A 22,228-nucleotide genomic window follows, 5' to 3' on the forward strand; every position below is an offset into this window, starting at 1 on the left:
CCCGTCAGGTGCAAGCCACCAATCGGTGCTGCGACAGAAGCGGTCCCGCCAATAGGCGGCCGGGAGGGTGCGGAGCGCGCAGAAGGTCCCGCCCCACCGCTCGGGGATTGGCTGCTCTGGGTCCCGCGCGTGTCTGAAAGGAAGCCTCCAGCGCGCAGGAGCAGCTTCGCGGTTTTCCCTGACTGGTTTTTCTGCGCGCCGTCAGGCAGCCCGTCTTAGTCCTGGAGCCTCAAGCGGGCGGTGGGTCTTTAGGGTGGCCGTGGCCGTCCAGTGCCCCGAACAAGGGTCTTTCCTCCACCGGACTGTAGTCGTGCTCCCGAACTCTCTCCTAGGCCCACCTGTTCCCGTCCTTGTAAAATCCAGTTTTGGCAAGAACTGTTTGGGATGAGTATTGCTTTATTCAGGGGAAAACTAGGTAATTAACTAAAATCTGATGAGACACAAAATAAACAACATACGGTCAAAGATTTAAACGCAACAAATGGAATGATAAGTATATTAGAAAAAACACTGGGAGAATTTTAAATCTCAAAGTAGAAGTGGCACTTAGGAGTAATCTGTATGTTTAAGCAATGTAGGTCTAAAAAGGCTTCAGAAATGAGATATAAATAAAACCGAAAAGCCCTGCAAGTGTTTTCCGTTAAAGTGAGGCATCAAATTCGAGGACAATGGATCTGCAGAGGGGGCTTCACAAGATAAAATGGGGAGAGTGTTTCTGCCCCTTACCTAGCTTTGGTCACAGAAACGTAACGTGATTTCCATGTGTTGGAAGCAAGACAACTGACTGTAGTATTATTGTCAAGGTGGGACCACGAGTGCTGGTTGGGGGTCTGGATGGAGAGATGTTACCAGAAAACTGGGTTTGCCTCTTGGTGGGTGTCGAGCCAAAAGATACAACCCAGCCAAAGATTGGGAGAAGGAGGGATTTATTACTTGCAGCAAGTAAGGAGAACACCAGGGATCTTGTCAAAACAGTGTCTCCCCAAACCCCCAAACTGGGGAAGTTTTAAGCTATGGGTACATGCGTGTTCATGGAGGGCCTTGGGCAGTAGGCAGAGTCCAAGCTTTAGATGATTGAAGTCTTGAGGGTCAGAAGCGGTCACCATCGGCCACCCTTAGGTTACATTTTATCTGGCGTTGATAGATGATGTAGATATAGATATCTATTCTTTTTCAGATTCTTTCCCCTTATAGGTTATTACAAAACATTGAGTGTAGTTCCCTGTGCTATCCAGTAGGTCCTCGTTGATGATCTATTTTATACATAGCAGTGTGTATGTGTTAATCCCAGACTCTTAATTTATCCCTCCCCCTGCCTTTCCCCCTTGGTAACAATAAGTTATAAGATTTTATATTCCTCAGAAATGGGGGAGCTGAAAGAGAGGTATCATTTTCAATGGAAAAGCATTCAAAAGAAGATTGAAGCTTCAGCCAAGATTATTAGATGTACAGCCTTGGAAAAAAATCACTTAATTTCTGTAAAGTTGAGCTGACAAGACTATTGCCCAGATTCTATTTTTATCTCCCAGGAATTTTTCATGGGCTTTGCCGGTGACAAACCCCTCCTCTGCCTTTTGTCCCATTCCTCATTCTTGGGGCGCTGTGGGTGCAGACCCCTCTTCTGTAACTGCTTCGTGCTGAGTTGGGAGTCCTCATACCCGGGGGGCGGGGAGGGGCAGAACTTCTCCCCAGCAGCCTCCAGGTGAGGTTGATTGTCCCCAGGCCTCCTGCCTCCCTGCTCGTCCGCCTGAGCACCGGCATTGGAAGTGTTATAGATTCTAATGACCTTTAAGGGTCCAGGAAAGAGATGCGTAGAGACGCTGGGGGGGGGGGGCGGTTTTACCCCGCCCCACATTTGTTCGGCCACCTTAGGCTGACGGTTTCTGCCAGCCTAGATGCTCTGACCGGCTGTCTGCGCTTTCTTCAATTAGGCCCCTGAATTAACGTGCAAACAGCGCCAGGTGTCAGAGTCCTGCCCGCTCAACTCCCAGACAGTCCAGGGCCGGTGGTGATCCAGGACCATGACGGCCACTGAGTCAACGGCCTTTTGAAGTAGCCAGGAGTCCAGCCGGTCTTATTGGCCGCCGTCACCGCGGTGTCTGTAGGCTTTTCTATGGTGACAGCGTGATATACGGTTCCCCCGCCAAGCTTATTAGCTCCCCTCTGGGTGCCGTAAGTCCTGCAAGCAGTAGTCTGCTCTTTTGGGGCACACTCTTGTTGTTTTCTGAGAGAAGCTCCAGGTCAAGTGATGGTCACACGAGTCGTCATGGGGCCCCGTTGCCCCCGGTTGTCTCTCTGGAGGTTGGAGTTGGAGGGCCTCCTCACCCGAGGTCAGTGTGCCCACGGAGCGACCCCTGCAACTTCAGGGCATGGTGGGTGGTTAGGATCACCACGTGGGGTCCTTTTCCCTTAGGAGGGAGCTGGATTTGCGGGCTGCTGATTTCCAGGTTTTTAGATACCGCCAGTATCCTGGCTGGACGGAGCGGCGGGCCAAGCCCATGGTGACCGTAGTTTATCCTACCTGGAGGGCATTCTTGCGTTGTTCCATTTCAAGTGGTCCCGGTTTTTGCACTAACACTCCAAGGGCGATTCACATTCTATGGGGATGTAACGTTCAAAGGGTTTAGCTAAATTAGGGAGTTCCAGGGTGAGTGTCTGAATTGACTGCTCTTTCCATTCTTGAAAGGCCGCTTCTGGATTCTATTCGAAAGGATCATCGTCTTTTCCTTTCAGTGCTTCATATAGAGGCCCAGCTAGTAGACTGTAGTTAGGGATCCAGAAGCAGCAAACCCCGGCCTCCCCAGGACCTGCCCTAAGCTGTCTTCAAGTTTTAGAAGGGGGTAAGGCTGCAAATGGGTTCTTCCCTTTCCTGGGATGGGCTTCTCCGACCTTCTGTGAGAATGAAGCCCAGGCAGGTCACCTTAGTCTGTGAGATTTAAGCCTTTTTCTTCGACACCTTCTATCCTTTATTGGCTAGGTAGTTCAGGGGCCTCCTTAGTAGGGCTGGCGATCAGAATGTCGTCTGCATATTGAAGGAGGGTTCCCTTTTGCAGAGGTAGAACTTTTAGGTGTTTAGCTAACGTTTCTCCAAAGATGGTGTGGGAATTTTTGAACCCTTGGGGCAGGACGGCCCAGCAGTATTGTTTTTGTTGTATGTTGAGTCCTGCCACTCACAAGCCAAGATTTCTTGTGACTCTGGGACTAATGGTATACAGAAGAAGGCATCATTGAAGTCTAATACAGAATACCATGTCCTGGTGGATGGTAGAATGACCAGCAGGGTGTAGGAATTAGGAACTACTGGATGTATATCCTCGGTGGCTTCATTGTCCTGACATCCTTTACCAGGTCCCCAGCAGCCCACGGGGCTCTCGTGGTCAGGCCCCTCCCAGGATACAGAGCTCCCCTGGACAGGTACCCCGGCAGGGCTGGGCTCACAGGAACCGTGCACATAGCTCTCATTGCAGAGCACCCCCAGCTCACCTGTCGCTCAGAGCTGACACAGAGCACCTCAGAGCGGGACTTGAACTAACAAACAGCAGCTCCGACAGGTCTGTGACACTGGGCATCACTCTGTGCGGCCTCCCTCCGCCTGGTCTTCCAGAGACTTCCACTGCAGCTGCGGCACCAGGCCCTGTCTCCACCCACCACCCCTCCTCTCCCTGACTCCTGGATTCCTCTCATTAGGAGAGGGTCTTCTTGAAGTTGTCTCCCACTCACGGGCCAGATAAAATGATTAGAAAACAAGCCAGAGCTGCAGCCCCTTGTCTATCCTGACTCTCAGGAGCCCACACCTGTTCCTTGGACCTGGCTGGTTCAGCAAGGTCCATTTTCTGCAACTGTGAGCCCCTGAGGGGTGATTATTGGCTGGCCTGGGAAGCCTGACCGTGCCGGCCAGCCCTCCCCAGGTGTGCCTGGGTTGAGGTCAATATAAACACCGCTCCAGGCAGCAAGAGCCCCTGCAGCTGTGCCTGACGCCATATTCTCTGACCCGTCAGCGGTGTCGGGGCTGGGCTGGTGGGTGGGAGTGAGGGGCCACGGCTTTGGGGGTGGCCCGGTGTGAGTGGGGCTCTGCTGGACTTTCTGCAGGAGTTGCCAAGCTGCCACCTGCTAAAGAAGAGGATGTGTCACCCGTAACTGCCACTGGAATTTCTCCCCGGGCAGAGGTGAGGAAGGAAAAAAGCAGTGGGGGCCTGGACAGGAGGGGTATCTCAGGCAGGGAAATGGAAAGCTTCCAGAAGAGTGCCCGGGGCCAGGACCATCCTGGCTGGCCTGCAGGCACCAAGTCGGCAGGCATGCTGTCGCTGGGGTGGCTCCACGGCCCTTCCTGTAGGCTTTCAAGTCCTTGTACATATTCAGGTGTTTTACCTGGGAAGGGTGGGAACAGTTCAGCAGCAGCTGGCCTGGGGCTCAGCTCACGTTTACTCACAGACGCCTCGGCACGGTACCCCAGCTTTGCAATGAGGACGCTCCTTGCGGGGTGGGGGGCTGCTGGCTGCATGGGAGACGATTCCCCACCTCTGACCAACTTCAGAATTGTTTACCGCTGGAGCAAGTACCCTGATAGGGTTTTCATCTGTATAACTGGTGGGTTCTGTTTTTTTTTTTTTTCTTTTTTGGTTCAAGGTAGCTTTATTCCTCTTTTTTGTATTTATAGATATAAGCCTGGAAATAATTCATTCATATAAATACGTGTATATGAAGGGAATAACTTTTTTTCTGTTTTTTAAAATTTTATTTATTTTAATTTTTGAATTTTATTTTATTTTTTATACAGCAGGTTCTTATTGGTTATCTATTTTATACATATAAATGTATACATGTCAATCCCAATCTCCCAACTCCTCCCACCACCCACCCCCACGGCTTTATCCTCCCGGTGTCCATACGTTTGTTCTCTACATCTGTGTCTCTATTTCTGCCCTGCAAACCGGTTCATTTGTACCATTTTCCTAGGTTCCACATATATGCATTAATATAATCAAAGTGTTTTTCTCTTTCTGACTTACTTCACTCTGTATGACAGTGTCTAGATCCATCGACATCTCTACAAATGACCCAATTTCATTCCTCTTTATGGCTGAGTAATATTCCATTTTATATATGTACCACATCTTTATCCATTCATCTGTCTGTGGACATTTAGGTTGCTTCCATTACCTGGCTATTGTAAATAGTGCTGCAATGAACATTGTGGTGAATGTGTCTTTTTGATTTATGGTTTTCTCTGGGTATATGTCCAGTAGTGGGATTGCTGGATCATATGGTAATTCTATTTTTGGTTTTTTAAGGAACCTCCATACTGTTTTCCATAGTGACTGTATCAATTTACATTCCCACCAACAGTGCAGGAGTGTTCCCTTTTCTCCACACCCTCTCCAGCAATTGTTGTTTGTAGATTTTCTGATGATGCCCATTCTAACTGGTGTGAGGTGATACCTCATTGTACTTTTGATTTGCATTTCTCTAATAATTAGTGATGTTGAGCAGCTTTTCATGTGCATCTTGGCCATCTCTATGTCTTCTTGGAAGAAATGTCTATTTAGATCTTCTGCCCATTTTTGTTTTGGCTTGTTTGTTTTTTTAATATTGAGCTGCCTGAGCTGTTTGTATATATTGGAGATTAATCCTTTGTCCATTGATTCATTTGCAAATATTTTCTCCCATTCTGAGGGTTGTCTTTTCATCTTGTTTGTAGTTTCCATTGCTTTGCAAAAGATTTTACGTTTCATTAGGTCCCATTTGTTTAGTTTTCTTTTTTATGGCATTACTCTAGGAGGTGGGTCAAAAAAGATCTTGCTGTGATTTATGTCAGAGTATTCTTCCTATGTTTTCCTCTAAGAGTTTTATACTGTCCAGTCTTACATTAACGTCTCTAATCCATTTTGAGTTTATATTTGTGTATGGTGTTAGGGAGTGTTCTAATTACATTCTTTTACATGTCGTTGTCCATTTCTCCCAGCACCACTGATTGAAGACACTGTCTTTTCTCCATTGTATAGTCTTGCCTCCTGTGTCATAGATTAGTTGACCATAGGTGTGTAGGTTTATCTCTGGACTTTCTTTCTTTCTTTTTTTTTCCTTTTACACCTTTATTGGAGTATAATTACTTTACAATGGAGTGTTAGTTTCTGCTGTATAACAAAGTGAATCAATTATACGTATACATACATCACCATATCCCCTCCTTCTTGCATCTCCCTCCCACCCTCCATATCCCACCCCTTTAGGTGGTCACAAAGCACCGAGCTGATCTCCCTGTGCTATGTGGCTGCTTCCCAGTAGCTATCGATGTTACATTTGGTAATGTATATATGTCCATGCCACTCTCTCACTTCGTCCCAGCTTACCCTTCCCCCTCCCCGTGTCCTCAAGTCCTTTCTCTACGTCTGTGTCCTTAATCCTGTCCTGCCCCTAGGTTCTTCATAAACTTTTTTTTTCTTTAGATTCCGTATATCTCTGTTAGCATACGGTATTTGTTTTTCTCTTTCTGACTTACTTCACCGGGTAGGACAGACTCTAAGTCCATCCACCTCACTACAAATAACTCAGTTTTGTTTCTTTTTATGGCTGAGTGATATTCCATTGTATATATGTGCCAAATCTTCTTTATCCATTCATCTGTCGATGGACACTTAGGTTGCTTCCATGTCCTGGCTATTGTAATAGAGCTGCAATGAACATTGTTGTACATAACTCTTTTTGAATTATGGTTTTCTCAGGGTAAATGCCCAGTAGTTGGATTGCTGGGTCGTATGGTACTTCTATGTTTAGTTTTTTAAGGAACATGTATACTGTTCTCCCTAGTGTCTGTATCAATTTACATTCCCAGCAACAGTGCAAGAGCGTTGCCTTTTCTCCAGTAAATGCCTCTGCAGCATTTATTGTTTGTAGATTTTTGGATGATGGCCATTCTGACTGCTGGGAGGCGATACCTCATTGTAGTTTTGATTTGCATTCCTCTAATGATTAGTGATGTTGAACATCCTTTCATGTGTTTGTTGGCAATCTGTATAACTTCTTTGGAGAAATGTCTATTTAGGTCTTCTGCCCATTTTTGGATTGGGTTGTTTGTTTTTGTGATATTGAGCTACATGAGCTGCTTGTAAATTTTAGAGATGAATCCTTTGTCATTTGCTTCATTTGAAAACATTTTCTCCCATTCTGAGGGTTGTATTTTCGTCTTGTTTATGTTTTCCTTTGCTGTGCAAAAGTTTTGAAGTTTCATTAGGTCCCATTTGTTTATTTTTGTTTTTATTTCCACTTCTCTAGGAGGTGGGTTCAAAAAGATCTTGCTGTGATTTATGTCAGAGTGTTCTGCCTATGTTTTCCTCTAAGAGTTTTATAGTGTCTGGTCTTACATTTAGATCTCTAATCCATTTTGAGTTTATTTTTGTGTATGGTGTTATGGAGTGTTCTAATTTCATTCTTTTACGTGTAGTTGTCCAGTTTTCCCAGCACCACTTACTGAAGAGACTGTCTTTTATCCATTGTATATCTTTGCCTCCTTTGTCATAGATGAGTTAGCCATAGGTATGTAGGTTTATCTCTGGGCTTTCTATCCTGTTCAATTGATCTATATTTCTGTTTTTTGTGCCAGTACCATATAGTGTTGATTACTGTAGCTTTGTAGGATAGTCTGAAGTCAGGAAGTCTGATTCCTCCGGCTCTTTTAATTTCCCTCAAGACTGCTTTGGCTATTCGGGGTCTTTTGTGTCTCCATACAAATTTTAAGACTTTTTTGTTCTAGTTCTGTAGAAAAAGCCACTGGTAATTTGATAGGGATTGCATTGAATCTGTAGATTGCTTTGGGTACTATAGTCATTTTCACAATATTGATTTTTCTAATCCAAGAACATCATTTATACCTCCATCTGTTTATATCATCTTTGATTTCTTTCAGCAGTGTCTTATAGTTTTCTGAGTACAGGTCTTTTACCTCCTCAGGTAGGTTCATTCCTACATTTTTTATTCTTTTTGTTGCAATAGTGAATGGGATTGTTTCCTTAATTTCTCTTTCTGATCTTTCATTGTTAGTGTATAGGAATGCAAGAGATATCTGTGCATTAATTTTGTATCCTGCAACTTTACCAAATTCATTGATTAGCTCTAGTAGTTTTCTGGTGGCATCTTTAGGATTCACTATGTGTAGTATCATGTCACTTGCAAACAGTGATAATTTTACTTCTTCTTTTCCAATTTGTATTCCTTTTATTTCTTTTTCTTCTCTGATTGCTGTGTCTAGGACTTCCAAAACTATGTTGAGTAATAGTGGTGAGAGTGGACATCCTTGTCTTGTTGCTGATCTCAGAGGAAATGCTTTTAGTTTTTCACCATTGAGAATGATGTTTGCTGTGGGTTTGTCATATACGGCCTTTACTATGTTGAAGTAGATTCCCTCTATGCCCACTTTTTGGAGACTTTTTATCATAAATCGGTGTTGAATTTTTTCAAAAGCTTTTCCTGCATCTATTGGGATGATCATATTTTTATTCTACAATTTGTTAATATGGTGTATTACATTGATTGATTTGTGTATATTGAATAATTCTTGCATCCCTGGGATAAACCCCAGCTGATCATGGTGTATGGTCCTTTTAATGTGTTGTTCAATTCTGTTTCCTAGTATTTTGTTGAGGATTTCTACATCTATATTAATCAGTGATATTGGTCTCTAATTTTCTTTTTCTGTAGTATCTTTGGTTTTGGTATCAGGATGATGGTGGCCTCATAGAATGAGTTTGGGAGCGTTCCTTCCCCTGAAAATTTCTGAAGAGTTTGAGAAGATTGGGTGTTAGCTCTTGTCTAAATGTTTGATAGAATTCACCTCTGATGCCATCCGGTTCTGGACTTTTGTTTGTTGGAAGATTTTTAATCACAGTTTCAATTTCATTACTTGTGATTGGTCTGTTCATATTTTCTATTTCTTCCTTGTTCAGTCTTGGAAGGTTATACCTTTCTAAGAATTTGTCCATTTCTTCCAGATTGTCCATTTTATTGGCATAGAGTTGCTTGTAGTAGTCTCTTAGGATGCTTTGTATTTCTGTGGTGTCTGTTACAACTTCTCCTTTTTCATTTCTAATTTTATTGATTTGAGTCCTCTCCCTCTTTTTCTTGAGTCTGGCTAAAGTTTTATCATTTTTGTTTATCTTCTCAAAGAACCAGCTTTTAGTTTTATTGACCTTTGCTATTGTTTTTATTTCACTTATTTCTGCTCTGATCTTTATGATCTCTTTCCTTCTATTAACTTTGGGTTTTGTTCTTCTTTCTCTAGTTCCTTTAGGTGTAAGGTTAGATTGTTTATTTGAGATTTCTCTGGTTTCTTGAGGTAGGCTTTTATTGCTATAAACTTCCCTCTTAGAACTGTTGTTGCTGCATCCCATAGGTTTTGGATCATCGTGTTTTTGTTGTCATTTGTCTCTAGATAGTTTTTGATTTCCTTTTTTATTTCTTCAGTGACCTCTTGGTTATTTAGTAACGTATTGTGTAGCCTCCATATGTTTGTGTTTTTTACGCTATTTTCCCTGTAATTGATATCTAATATCATAACATTGTGGTCGGAACAGCTGCTTGATATGATTTCAGTTTTCTTAAATTTACTGAGGCTTTATTTGTGACCCAAGATGTGATCTATCCCAGAGAATGTTCCGTGTGCCGTTGAGAAGAACGTGTAATCTACTGTTTTTGGATGGAATGTCCTATAAATATCCATTAAATCTATCTGGTCTATTGTGTCATTTAAAGCTTGTGTTTCCTTATTAATTTTCTGTCTGGATGATCTCCATTGGTGTAAGTGAGGTGTTAAAGTCCCCCGCTATTTTGGTGTTACTGTCGATTTCCTCTTTTATAGCTGTTAGCAGTTGCCTTACGTATTGAGGTGCTCCTATGTTGGGTACATATATATTTATAATTGTTATATCTTCTTGGATTGATCCCTTGATCACTATGTAGTGTCCTTCCTTGTCTCTTGTAACATTCTTTATTTTAAAATCTATTTTATCTGATAAGAGTATTGCTACTCCAGCTTTCTTTTGATTTTCATTTGCATGGAATATATTTTTCCATCCCCTCACTTTCAGTCTGTATGTGTCCCTAGGTCTGAAATGGTTCTCTTGTAGACAGCATATATATGGGTCTTGTTTTTGTATCAATTCAGCGAGCCTGTGTCTTTTGGTTGGAGCATTTAATCCATTCACGTTTAAGGTAATTATCGATATGTATGTTCCTAATACTATTTTCTTAATTGTTATGGGTTTGTCTTGGTGGGTCCTTTTCTTCTCTTGTGTTTCCCACTTAGAGAAGCTCCTTTAGCACTTGTTGTAGAGCTGGTTTGGTGGTGCTGAATTCTCTTAGCTTTTGCTTGTCTGTAAAGCCTTTGATTTCTCCGTCAAATCTGAATGAGATACTTGCTGGGTGGAGTACTATTGGTGGTAGGTTCTTCTCTTTCATCACTTCAAAAATTTATTTATTTATTTATTTATTTAACATCTTTATTGGGGTATAATTGCTTTACAATGGTGTGCTAGTTTCTGCTTTATAACAAAGTGAATCAGTTATACATATACGTATGTTCCCATATGTCTTCCCTGCATCTCCCTCCCTCCCACTCTCCCTATCCCACCCCTCCAGGCTGTCACAAAGCACCGAGCTAATATCCCTGTGCCATGCGGCTGCTTCCCACTAGCTATCTACCTTACTACATTTGTTAGTGTGTATATGTCCATGACTCTCTCTCGCCCTGTCAAAGCTCACCCTTCCCCCTCCCCATATCCTCAAGTCCATTCTCCAGTAGGTCTGCGTCCTTATTCCTGTCTTTACCCCTAGGTTCTTCATGACTTTTTTTCCCCCTTAAATTCCATATATATGTGTTAGCATACGGTCTTTGTCTTTTTCTTTCTGACTTACTTCACTCTGTATGACAGACTCTAGGTCTATCCATCTCATTACAAACAGCTCAATTTCGTTTCTTTTTAAGGCTGAGTAATATTCCATTGTATATATGTGCCACATCTTCTTTATCCATTCATCCGTTGATGGGCGCTTAGGTTGTTTCCATCTCCGGGCTATTGTAAATAGAGCTGCGATGAACATTTTGGTACATGACTCTTTTCGAATTTTGGTTTTCTCAGGGTATATGCCCAGTAGTGGGATTGCTGGGTCATATGGTAATTCTACTTGTAGTTTTTTAAGGAACCTCCATACTGTTCTCCATAGTGGCTGAACCAATTCACATTCCCACCAGCAGTGCAAGAGTGTTCCCTTTTCTCCACACCCTCTCCAGCATTTATTGTTTCTAGATTTTTTGACGATGGCCATTCTGACTGGTGTGAGATGATATCTCATTGTAGTTTTGATTTGCATTTCTCTAATGATTAATGATGTTGAGCATTCTTTCATGTGTTTGTTGGCATTCTGTATATCTTCTTTGGAGAAATGTCTATTTAGGTCTTCTGCCCATTTTTGGATTGGGTTGTTTGTTTTTTTGTTATTGAGCTGCGTAAGCTGCTTGTAAATTTTGGAGATTAATCCTTTGTCAGTTGCTTCATTTGCAAATATTTTCTCCCATTCTGAGGGTTGTCTTTTGGTCTTGTTTATGGTTTCCTTTGCTGTGCAAAAGCTTTGAAGTTTCATGAGGTCCCATTTGTTTATTTTTGTTTTTTATTTCCATTACTCTAGGAGGTGGGTCAGAAAGGATCTTGCTCTGATTTATGTCATAGAGTGTTCTGCCTATGTTTTCCTCTAAGAGTTTGATAGTTTCTGGCCTTACATTTAGGTCTTTAATCCATTTTGAGCTTATTTTTGTCATCACTTTAAATTTATCATGCCACTCCCTTCTGGCTTGTAGATTTTCTGCTGAGAAATCAGCTGTTAACCTTATGGGAGTCCTGTTGTATGTTATTTGTCATTTTTCCCGTGTTGCTTTCAATAATTTTTCTTTGTCTTTAATTTTTGTCAGTTTGATTACTGTGTGTCTCGGCATTTTTCTCCTTTGGTTTATTCTGCCTGGGACTCTCTGCACTTCGTGGACTTCGGTGGCTATTTCTTTTCCCATGCTAGGGAAGTTTTCGACTATAATCCCTTCAAATATTTTCTCGAGTCCTTTCTCTCTCTCTTCTCCATCTGGGACCCCTATAATGCGAATGTTGTTGCATTTAGTGTTGTCCCAGAGGTCTCTTAAGGTGTCTTCATTTATTTTCATTCTTTTTCTTTATTCTGTTCCATGGCAGTGATTTCCACCTTTCTGTCTTCCAGGTCACTTATCCGTTCTTCTGCCACAGTTATTCTGCTACTTTATACCTTTTAGTATATTTTTCATTTCAGTTATTGTATTGTTCACCTCTGTTTGTTTGTTCTTTAATTCTTCTAGGTCTTTGTTAAGCATTTCTTGCATCTTCTCGATCTTTGCCTCCATTCTTTTTCCAAGGTCTTGGATCATCTTCACTATCATTATTCCGAATTCTTTTACTGGAAGGTTGCCTATCCCCACCTCATTTCGTTGTTTTTTCTGGGAATTTATCTTTTTCCTTGATCTGGTATAAAGTCTTCTGCCTTTTCATTTTCTCTATCTTTCTGTGAATGTGGTTTTCCTTCCACAGGCTGCAGAGTTGTATTTCTTCTTACTTCTGCTGTCTGCTCTCCAATGATTGAGTCTATCTTAGAGGCTTGTGCAAGCTTCCTTATGGGAGGGACTGGTGGTGGGTAGAGCTGGTTGTTGCTCTGGTGGGCAGAGCTTTAATCTGCTCGTCTGTGGATTAAATAAAAGTTTAATAAAAAGTTTAATCCGCTTGTCTGCTGATGCGTGGGGCTGGGTTCCCTCCCTGTTGGTTGTTTGGCCTGAGGCGACCCAGCACTGGAGCCTACCTTGATCTTGGTGGGGCTAATGGTGGACTCTGGGAGGGCTCACGCCAAGGAGTATTTCTCAGAACTTCTGCTGCCAGGGTCGTTGTCCCCATGGTGAGCCACAGCCACTCCCCGCCTCTGCAGGAGACCCTGTAAAACTAGCAGCTAGGTATGGTCATTCGCCTACGGGGTGACTGCTCCTTCCCCTGGGTCCTGATGTGCACACGACTTTGTGTATGCCCTCCAAGAGTGGAGTCTCTGTTGAGACTCTGAGTCTGAGTGCAGTTGAGACTCTGAGACTCGGAGTGGAGTCGCACAGACTCTGGGTCCTGTGAAGCTTCGATGCTTTGTGGTTCTAGAAATTCTATAGGAGACGGTCCACAGCAGGTGAAGCTAATGCTGTCAGTAGAGGTGGTGAAGCCAAAGATGTGCAGTTCCGACTAGAGGTGCTGATGTACATACAGGACAAAATCATCTCGTGTGAATGTAGTTCAGGCACGTTTAAGACGAATGCAGTCATGTTAGTGCCTAACATCTTCTATCTTGTGCCTCTCCTCAGGGAACCCCTCCTCAGTTCCTGAGGCTCCCGTAAGTCATGAACAGGGGAATGGAGAGTGGGCTCTGTCCAGTCTGGGCCCTGCGTTACCCTGTGTGTATCTTAGGATACTTCGTATTTCTGTGGTGGCTGTTGCAACATCATCTCTTTCATTTCTGATTTATTTGGGCCCTCTCTTTTTTTTTTTTTTTTTAAAAAAAATACTACTGTTGTCTTTTATTCTTTACAGAAGTTTAAGGAGTGTTTGATCTACTACCCTTACTCTGTGTATACTTTTTGCCATGAGATTTTTACTTTTGTTTGTTTTCTTGTTACTATCAATAATTAGTGAGACTTCTTTTAAGCTACATTCAACATTGCTTATAAAGCTGCTATATTAGTGATGACAGAGCTTTAACGGAAGTCGTGTTCTGGTTGTAAATTAGAATGCAATGTGCCAGCAAATAGCCCCTTAAGTTTATGTCTCATTACTTCTTGTTCTTTTTTTAATTTAATTTTAATCAGTGCAAATTTGATTAAAATGTTTTGTTTGTTCTAGGTGTGCAAGATGTGGTTCTTTTACACATATACGTGTATCTATACTTCTTCAGACCGTTTTCTCATGTAGGTTGTGACACAATGTTGAGTAGTCTTCTCTTGGTATTCCGTAGGTCTTTGGTGATTATATATTTCCCATGTGTTTCTATATCTATGTTAACCCCAATGTCCTAATGTATCCAGTCCTCACACCTTTCCATTTGGTGAACCATAACTTTGTTTAATGAATCTGTGATTGCCTTTCTCTGTGGAAATATCTTCATTGTTATCAATTTTTAACTAACACCTATAAGTGATATTATAGGATATGTGTCTTTTGCTGTCTGACTTAGTACAATTTGCCTGATTACCTCTAGAATCATCTGCGGTGCTGCAAATGGCATTGTTGCATTTTTTCTCCTAGCTAATATTCCATCTGTACATATACCAGTTCTTCTTTGTCCACTCACCTCTTGATGGACTTTTTGGTTGCCTCCATGTCTTGGCTATTGTAATACTGCTGCACTGCACATTTGCCTGCCTGTGTCTTTCCAATTCTGTCTTCTTATGTTACAGGCCCAGGAGTGGGCCTCCTGTATCATATGGTATCTCAGGGTTTACCTTTTAAATGCACCACGATTCTCTTCTCATTAGTGGCTCTTTCCAGGTTACATGCCACTTAAAGTTGAGGGTATGCATTTCTCCACAACACCTTCAGCATTTATTGTTTGTAGTTTTCTTGCTGATGGATATTCTGACTGGTGTGAGCTGATGCCTCTTCGTGGTTGAATTTGCATGTGACTGATAATCCGTTAAAATTGAGCTTTAAGGCATGTCCTTTTTATTTTTCAAACTGTGATTACAGCTTACTTCTTCAAAGTGTTTTCTTAAAGTATGTGTCACATTTTGAAATTTATTGGCCATTACCTCCCTCAAGACATTTTGAGGGCAGTTTTCATTTACAGCCCTGCAGTACTTGTTCACATGAAGTGACCATTAGCACAGGCTTTAAAGCTGCTTTTGCAGGTAACGGCCAGAGTGCGGCAGCCTTTCTTCGTTCCCCATGCTGGTACTAGGGAAACAGACCTTCTGGCCAGTGGTCTTCCTTGGTTATAAATTAGAGTGCAATGTGCCCGGATAAACCCCCAAATGCTGATGTCTTCTTACTTTTGTTTGTTTTTTAAATTTAATTTATATTTTTATTGGAGTAATATTCCATTGTGTATCTGGACCGCTTCTTGGTGCATTCCTCTGTCGATGGACGTTTTCGTTGCTTCCAAGTGTTGGCTATATTAAATATTGCTGGAGTGCAAGATTGCCAGCCTGTGACTTTTTGATTCTCATTTTCTCAGGTGATAGGCCCAGTAGTGGGTGTGACTGATTGACTATTAGCTCAATGTTTACCTTTTCAAAGCACCTCCATTGTGTTTTCATTAGTGGCTCTTACCACATCCCCTTAGTCCCCTTAGAACCGAGGGTACGAATTTCTCCACAATCCCTTCAGCATTTATAGTTTGCAGCATTTTTGCTAATGGCCAGTCTGACTGCTGTGACCTGATAGGTATTTGTAATTTGGGTTTGCATGTCTTTAAAAATTCCTAAAATTCATCATTTTCCACGCCTTTTTCTTTTCTGTTAAAAATAAAGTGTGAGTACAATATATCTCTTGAAATTGTCTTCTTGGAAGGTTGCCCTCTTTTGAATTTTTGGTTGATATTCGACCTCAGGGTTTTTTTGGAGGGCAGATGTCATTGCAGAACTGCAAGTTTGGTGAATATTAATGACCATTAGCACTGGGTTTAAAGCTGCTGTTGTGGGAAACGGCTACAAGGAGGCAGCATTTCTCCATTCCCAAATCTGGGTACTAGGGCGGCAGAGCCTTTCTGGAAGTCGTGGTCCTAGGTTGTAAGTTAGAATGGAATGTGCCAGGAGGAACGGCCATAAGTTTATGTCTCATTACATCTTGGTTTTTAAAATTTATTTAATCGGGGTAATGATTAGATATTGTTCAGATGTACACAATCTGGTTCATTTGTACAATATATATGTCTATTCATGTTCAGATCCTCTTCCCATGTAAAATATTACAGTGTTCCGTAGACCTCCCTTGCTATATGGTCGGTCTTTTGGATATATGTTTATTATATGTATTTGTATACGTATGGTAACGCTAATCTTAATTTATCCATTCCGCCCACCTTTCCTTTTAGATAAGCATACTTAATTTCTAAGTCTGTGAGTGTCTTTCTCTGTGGAAATATGTTCATTTGTGTTAGTTATTAGATAACGCCTATAAGTGATATCATAGGATATAGGTCTTTTGCTTTCTGACTTACCTCATATTCTGTGCTTATCTCCAAGCTCATCTATGGCGCCTCACATAGCAGTGTTTCATTGTTTTCCATGTCTAATATGCTATTGTGAGCGTGGACCACTTCTTCTTCATCCATACATATGTTGATGGACATTTTGGTGGCTTCACTGTCTTGGTTATTGTGAATAAGGCTGCAGTGCAGCTTTTGAAGCTCGGGTCTCCTCGATTCTGGTCTTCTCAGGTGAGAGGCCCAGTGATGTGACTGCTGGATTGAATGGTACCTCAATTTTTACTTTTAATTGTAGCTCCTTTCTGTTCTCATTATTGGCTGTTACCACTTTACATTTCACAAGCAGCTAGAGGGTACAGAGTTCTCTAAATCCCCTTCAGAATTTATTGTTTGTAGACCTTTTGCTGATGGTCAGTCGACTGGTGTGATTTGAAACTTTTTGTTGATTAGATTTGCATGAGTGTAATAATTCCTGAGTTTGAGCTTTCACCCATTTTCCTTTTTTTTAAAAAGAGAGTGAGTCAGACTTACCTCTTCATACTATCGTCTTGAAAAATTTGCCAGTTTTGAATTTTATTGTCCATTCCCTACCTCAGCACAGTTGTTTAGGGCAGGTGTCCTTTACAGCCCTGAGTCCCTGTGAATGTTAAGAGACCATTAGCTGTGGGCTTAACGCCGCTCTTGCGGAAAACGGCCACAAGGCAGCAGAATTTCTACATTTCCAACTCTGGGTTTTTGGGCAGCAGAGCCTTCCTGGAAATCGTGTTAGTAGGCTGCAAATTAGAGTGGAATGTGCCAGGGCACATCCCCAAGAGCTTATATCTCCTTACTTCTTGTTTGTTTTATAAATTTAATTTTTATTAATTATCAGAGCAAAGTTGATAAAAATATTTTGTTTCTCCTAGGTGTACAGAATCTGGTTCATTATACCAATGTATCTGTCGTTTATCTTTGGATTCTTTACCGTGTAGGTTATTACAGAGTGTTGCCTAGACCTCTCTTGGTATTCCATAGGTATTTTGTGATTATGTATTTCATATGTATTAGTACATGTCTGTTAACCCCCATATCCTAATTTACACATTCCTTACACTTTTCCATTTGGTTAAACATAATTTTTTTTCTTAATCCATGCTTTTCCTTCTCTTGGAAATAAGTTCATAGTATCAACTTTTAGGTAACACCTAGAAGTGATGTCATAGGATATCTGTCTTTCACTTTCTTTCTTTCTTCAGGTTGGGCGATTATCTCTAGGTCCTTATATGGTGGTGCAAACGGCACTGTTTCATTGTTTTCCATGGCTAATATTCCATTGTGTACATGGACCACTTCCTCTTTGTGCATTTTTCTGTTGATGGACATTTTGGTTTCTTCCAAGTCTTGGCTATGTTAAATGTTCCTGCAGTGCAGGATTGCCAGCCTGTGTCTTTTCCATTCTGCTCTGCTCAGGTGATAGGCGCATCAAAGGACCCACCAGATCACATGGTAGCTCAGTTTTTACCCTTAAACGCACCTCCATTATGTTCTCACTACTGGCTGTTACCAGTTTACATCCCCCCAGCAGCTGGAGGGTACATAGTTCCCTGAAACCCCTTCAGCATTTATTCCTTGTAGGCTTTTTGCTGAAGAACATTCTGACGGCTGTGAGGTGAGCATTTCTGTCATTGGATTTGCATGGCTTTATTCATTGCTGATGTTGTGCATTTTCAATTCCCTTTTATTTTAAAGAGAAAAAAAAAAAGAAAAGACAAAATGTGCGTAAAATATGCCTCTTGACATCGTCTTCTTGAAATGTTGACGTCTTTTGAATTTTCTGGTCGATTTACCACCCCAGGACATTTTTTGATGGCAGGTGTCATTTACAGGCCTGCAATTATTTTGAATATTAAGTGACCATTACCGCTGTTGTGTGAAATGACCAGAAGGCGGCAGCACTTCTCCGTAGCAAATCTGTTTACTAGGGCACCAGAGCCATAATGGAAATTGTGTTGTAGGTTGTAAATTAGAACGCAATGTGCCAGGAAAAGCCCCTTAAGATTATGTCTCATTACTTCTTTTTTTTTTTTTAAACATCTTTATTGGGGTATAATTGCTTTACAATGGTGTGTTAGTTTCTGCTTTATAACAAAGTGAATCAGTTATACATATACATATGTTCCCATATGTCTTCCCTCTTGCGTCTCCCTCCCTCCCACTCTCCCTATCCCACCCCTCCAGGCTGTCACAAAGCACCGAGCTAATATCCCTGTGCCATGCGGCTGCTTCCCACTAGCTATCTACCTTACTACGTTTGTTAGTGTGTATATGTCCATGACTCTCTCTCGCCCTGTCAAAGCTCACCCTTCCCCCTCCCCATATCCTCAAGTCCGTTCTCCAGTAGGTCTGCGTCTTTATTCCTGTCTTACCCCTAGGTTCTTCATGACATTTTTTTCCCCTTAAATTCCATATATATGTGTTAGCATACGGTCTTTGTCTTTTTCTTTCTGACTTACTTCACTCTGTATGACAGACTCTAGGTCTATCCATCTCATTACAAATAGCTCAATTTCATTTCTTTTTAAGGCTGAGTAATATTCCATTGTATATATGTGCCACATCTTCTTTATCCATTCATCCGTTGATGGGCGCTTAGGTTGTTTCCATCTCCGGGCTATTGTAAATAGAGCTGCGATGAACATTTTGGTACATGACTCTTTTCGAATTTTGGTTTTCTCAGGGTATATGCCCAGTAGTGGGATTGCTGGGTCATATGGTAATTCTACTTGTAGTTTTTTAAGGAACCTCCATACTGTTCTCCATAGTGGCTGAACCAATTCACATTCCCACCAGCAGTGCAAGAGTGTTCCCTTTTCTCCACACCCTCTCCAGCATTTATTGTTTCTAGATTTTTTGACGATGGCCATTCTGACTGGTGTGAGATGATATCTCATTGTAGTTTTGATTTGCATTTCTCTAATGATTAATGATGTTGAGCATTCTTTCATGTGTTTGTTGGCATTCTGTATGTCTTCTTTGGAGAAATGTCTATTTAGGTCTTCTGCCCATTTTTGGATTGGGTTGTTTGTTTTTTTGTTATTGAGCTGCGTAAGCTGCTTGTAAATTTTGGAGATTAATCCTTTGTCAGTTGCTTCATTTGCAAATATTTTCTCCCATTCTGAGGGTTGTCTTTTGGTCTTGTTTATGGTTTCCTTTGCTGTGCAAAAGCTTTGAAGTTTCATGAGGTCCCATTTGTTTATTTTTGTTTTTTATTTCCATTACTCTAGGAGGTGGGTCAGAAAGGATCTTGCTCTGATTTATGTCATAGAGTGTTCTGCCTATGTTTTCCTCTAAGAGTTTGATAGTTTCTGGCCTTACATTTAGGTCTTTAATTCATTTTGAGCTTATTTTTGTGTATGGTGTTAGGGAGTGATCTAATCTCATACTTTTACATGTACCTGTCCAGTTTTCCCAGCACCATTTATTGAAGAGGCTGTCCTTTCTTCACTGTACAGTCCTGCCACCTTTATCAAAGATAAGGTGTCCATATGTGCATGGGTTTATCTTTGGGTTTTCTATCCTGTTCCATTGATTTATCTTTCTGTTTTTGTGCCAGTACCATACTGTCTTGATTACTGTAGCTTTGTAGTATAGTCTGAAGTCAGGGAGCCTGATTCCTCCAGCTCCTTTTCTCGTTCTCAAGATTGCTTTGGCTATTTGGGGTCTTTTGTGTTTCCATACAAATTGCAAAATTTTTTGTTCTAGTTCTGTGAAAAATGCCAGTGGTAGTTTGATAGGGATTGCATTGAATCTGTAGATTGCTTTGGGTAGTAGAGTCATTTTTACAATGTTGATTCTTCCCATCCAGGAACATGGTATATCTCTCCATCTATCTGTGTCATCTTTAATTTCTTTCATCAGTGTCTTATAATTTTCTGCATACAGGTCTTTCTTCTCCTTAGGTAGGTTTATTCCTAGATATTTTATTCTTTTTGTTGCAATGGTAAATGGGAGTGTTTTCTTGATTTCACTTTCAGATTTTTCATCATTAGTATATAGGAATGCCAGATATTTCTGTGCATTAATTTTGTATCCTGCTACTTTACCAAATTCATTGATTAGCTCTAGTAGTTTTCTGGTAGCATCTTTCGGATTCTCTATGTATAGTACCATGTCATCTGCAAACAGTGACAGCTTTACTTCTTCTTTTCCGATTTGGATTCCTTTTTTTCCCTTTTCTTCTCTGATTGCTGTGGCTAAAACTTCCAAAACTATGTTGAATAAGAGTGGTGAGAGTGGGCAACCTTGTCTCATTCCTGATCTTAGTGGAAATGCTTTCAGTTTTTCACCATTGAGGATGATGTTTGCTGTGGGCTTGTCATATATGGCCTTTATTATGTTGAGGAAAGTTCCCTCTATGCCTACTTTCTGCAGGGTTTTTATCATAAATGGGTGTTGAATTTTGTCAAAAGCTTTCTCTGCATCTATTGAGATGATCATATGGTTTTTCTCCTTCAATTTGTTAATATGGTTTATCACATTGATAGATTTCCGTATATTGAAGAATCCTTGCATTCCTGGAATAAACCCCACTTGATCATGGTGTATGATCCTTTTAATGTGCTGTTGGATTCTGTTTGCTAGTATTTTGTTGAGGATTTTTGCATCTATGTTCATCAGTGATATTGGCCCGTAGTTTTCTTTCTTTGTGACATCCTTGTCTGGTTTTGGTATCAAGGTGATGGTGGCCTCGTAGAAGGAATTTGGGAGTGTTCCTCCCTCTGCTATATTTTGGAAGAGTTCGAGAAGGATAGGTGTTAGCTCTTCTCTAAACGTTTGATAGAATTCACCTGTGAAGCCATCTGGTCCTGGGCTTTTGTTTGTTGGAAGATTTTTAATCACAGTTTCAATTTCAGTGCTTGTGATTGGTCTGTTCATATTTTCTATTTCTTCCTGATTCAGTCTTGGCAGGTTGTGCATTTCTAAGAATTTGTCCATTTCTTCCAGATTGTCCATTTTATTGCCATAGAGTTGCTTGTAGTAATCTCTCATGATTTTTTGTATTTCTGCAGTGTCAGTTGTTACTTCTCCTTTTTCATTTCTAATTCTATTGATTTGAGTCTTCTCCCTTTTTTTCTTGATGAGTCTGGCTAGTGGTTTATCTATATTGTTTATCTTCTCAGAGAACCAGCTTTTAGTTTTATTGATCTTTGCTATCGTTTCCTTCATTTCTTTTTCATTTATTTCTGATCTGATTTTTATGATTTCTTTCCTTCTGCTAGCTTTGGGGTTTTTTTGTTCTTCTTTCTCTAATTGCTTGAGGTGCAAGGTTAGGTTGGTTATTCGAGATGTTTCCTGCTTCTTAAGGTGGGCTCGTATTGCTATAAACTTCCCCCTTAGAACTGCTTTTGCTGCATCCCATAGGTTTTGGGTCGTTGTGTCTCCATTGTCATTTGTTTCTAGGTATTTTTTTATTTCCTCTTTGATTTCTTCAGTGATCACTTCATTATTAAGTAGTGTATTGTTTAGCCTCCATGTGTTTGTATTTTTTACAGATCTTTTCCTGTAATTGATATCTAGTCTCATGGCGTTGTGGTCAGAAAAGATACTTGATACAATTTCAATTTTCTTAAATTTACCAAGGCTTGATTTGTGATCCAAGATATGATTTATCCTGGAGAATGTTCCATGAGCACTTGAGAAAAATGTGTATTCTGTTGTTTTTGGATGGAGTGTCCTATAAATATCAATTAAGTCCATCTTGTTTAATGTATCATTTAAAGCTTGTGTTCCCTTATTTATTTTCATTTTGGATGATCTGTCCATGGGTGAAAGTGGGGTGTTAAAGTCCCCTAGTATGAATGTGTTACTGTCGATCTCCCCTTTTATGGCTGTTAGTATTTGCCTTATGTATTGAGGTGCTCCTATGTTGGGTGCATAAATATTTACAATTGTTATATCTTCTTCTTGGATCGATCCCTTGATCATTATGTAGTGTCCTTCTTTGTCTCCTTTA

The sequence above is a fragment of the Phocoena phocoena genome, chromosome 20, assembly GCF_963924675.1.
Source record: "Phocoena phocoena chromosome 20, mPhoPho1.1, whole genome shotgun sequence".
Taxonomy (NCBI): Eukaryota; Metazoa; Chordata; class Mammalia; order Artiodactyla; family Phocoenidae; genus Phocoena; species Phocoena phocoena.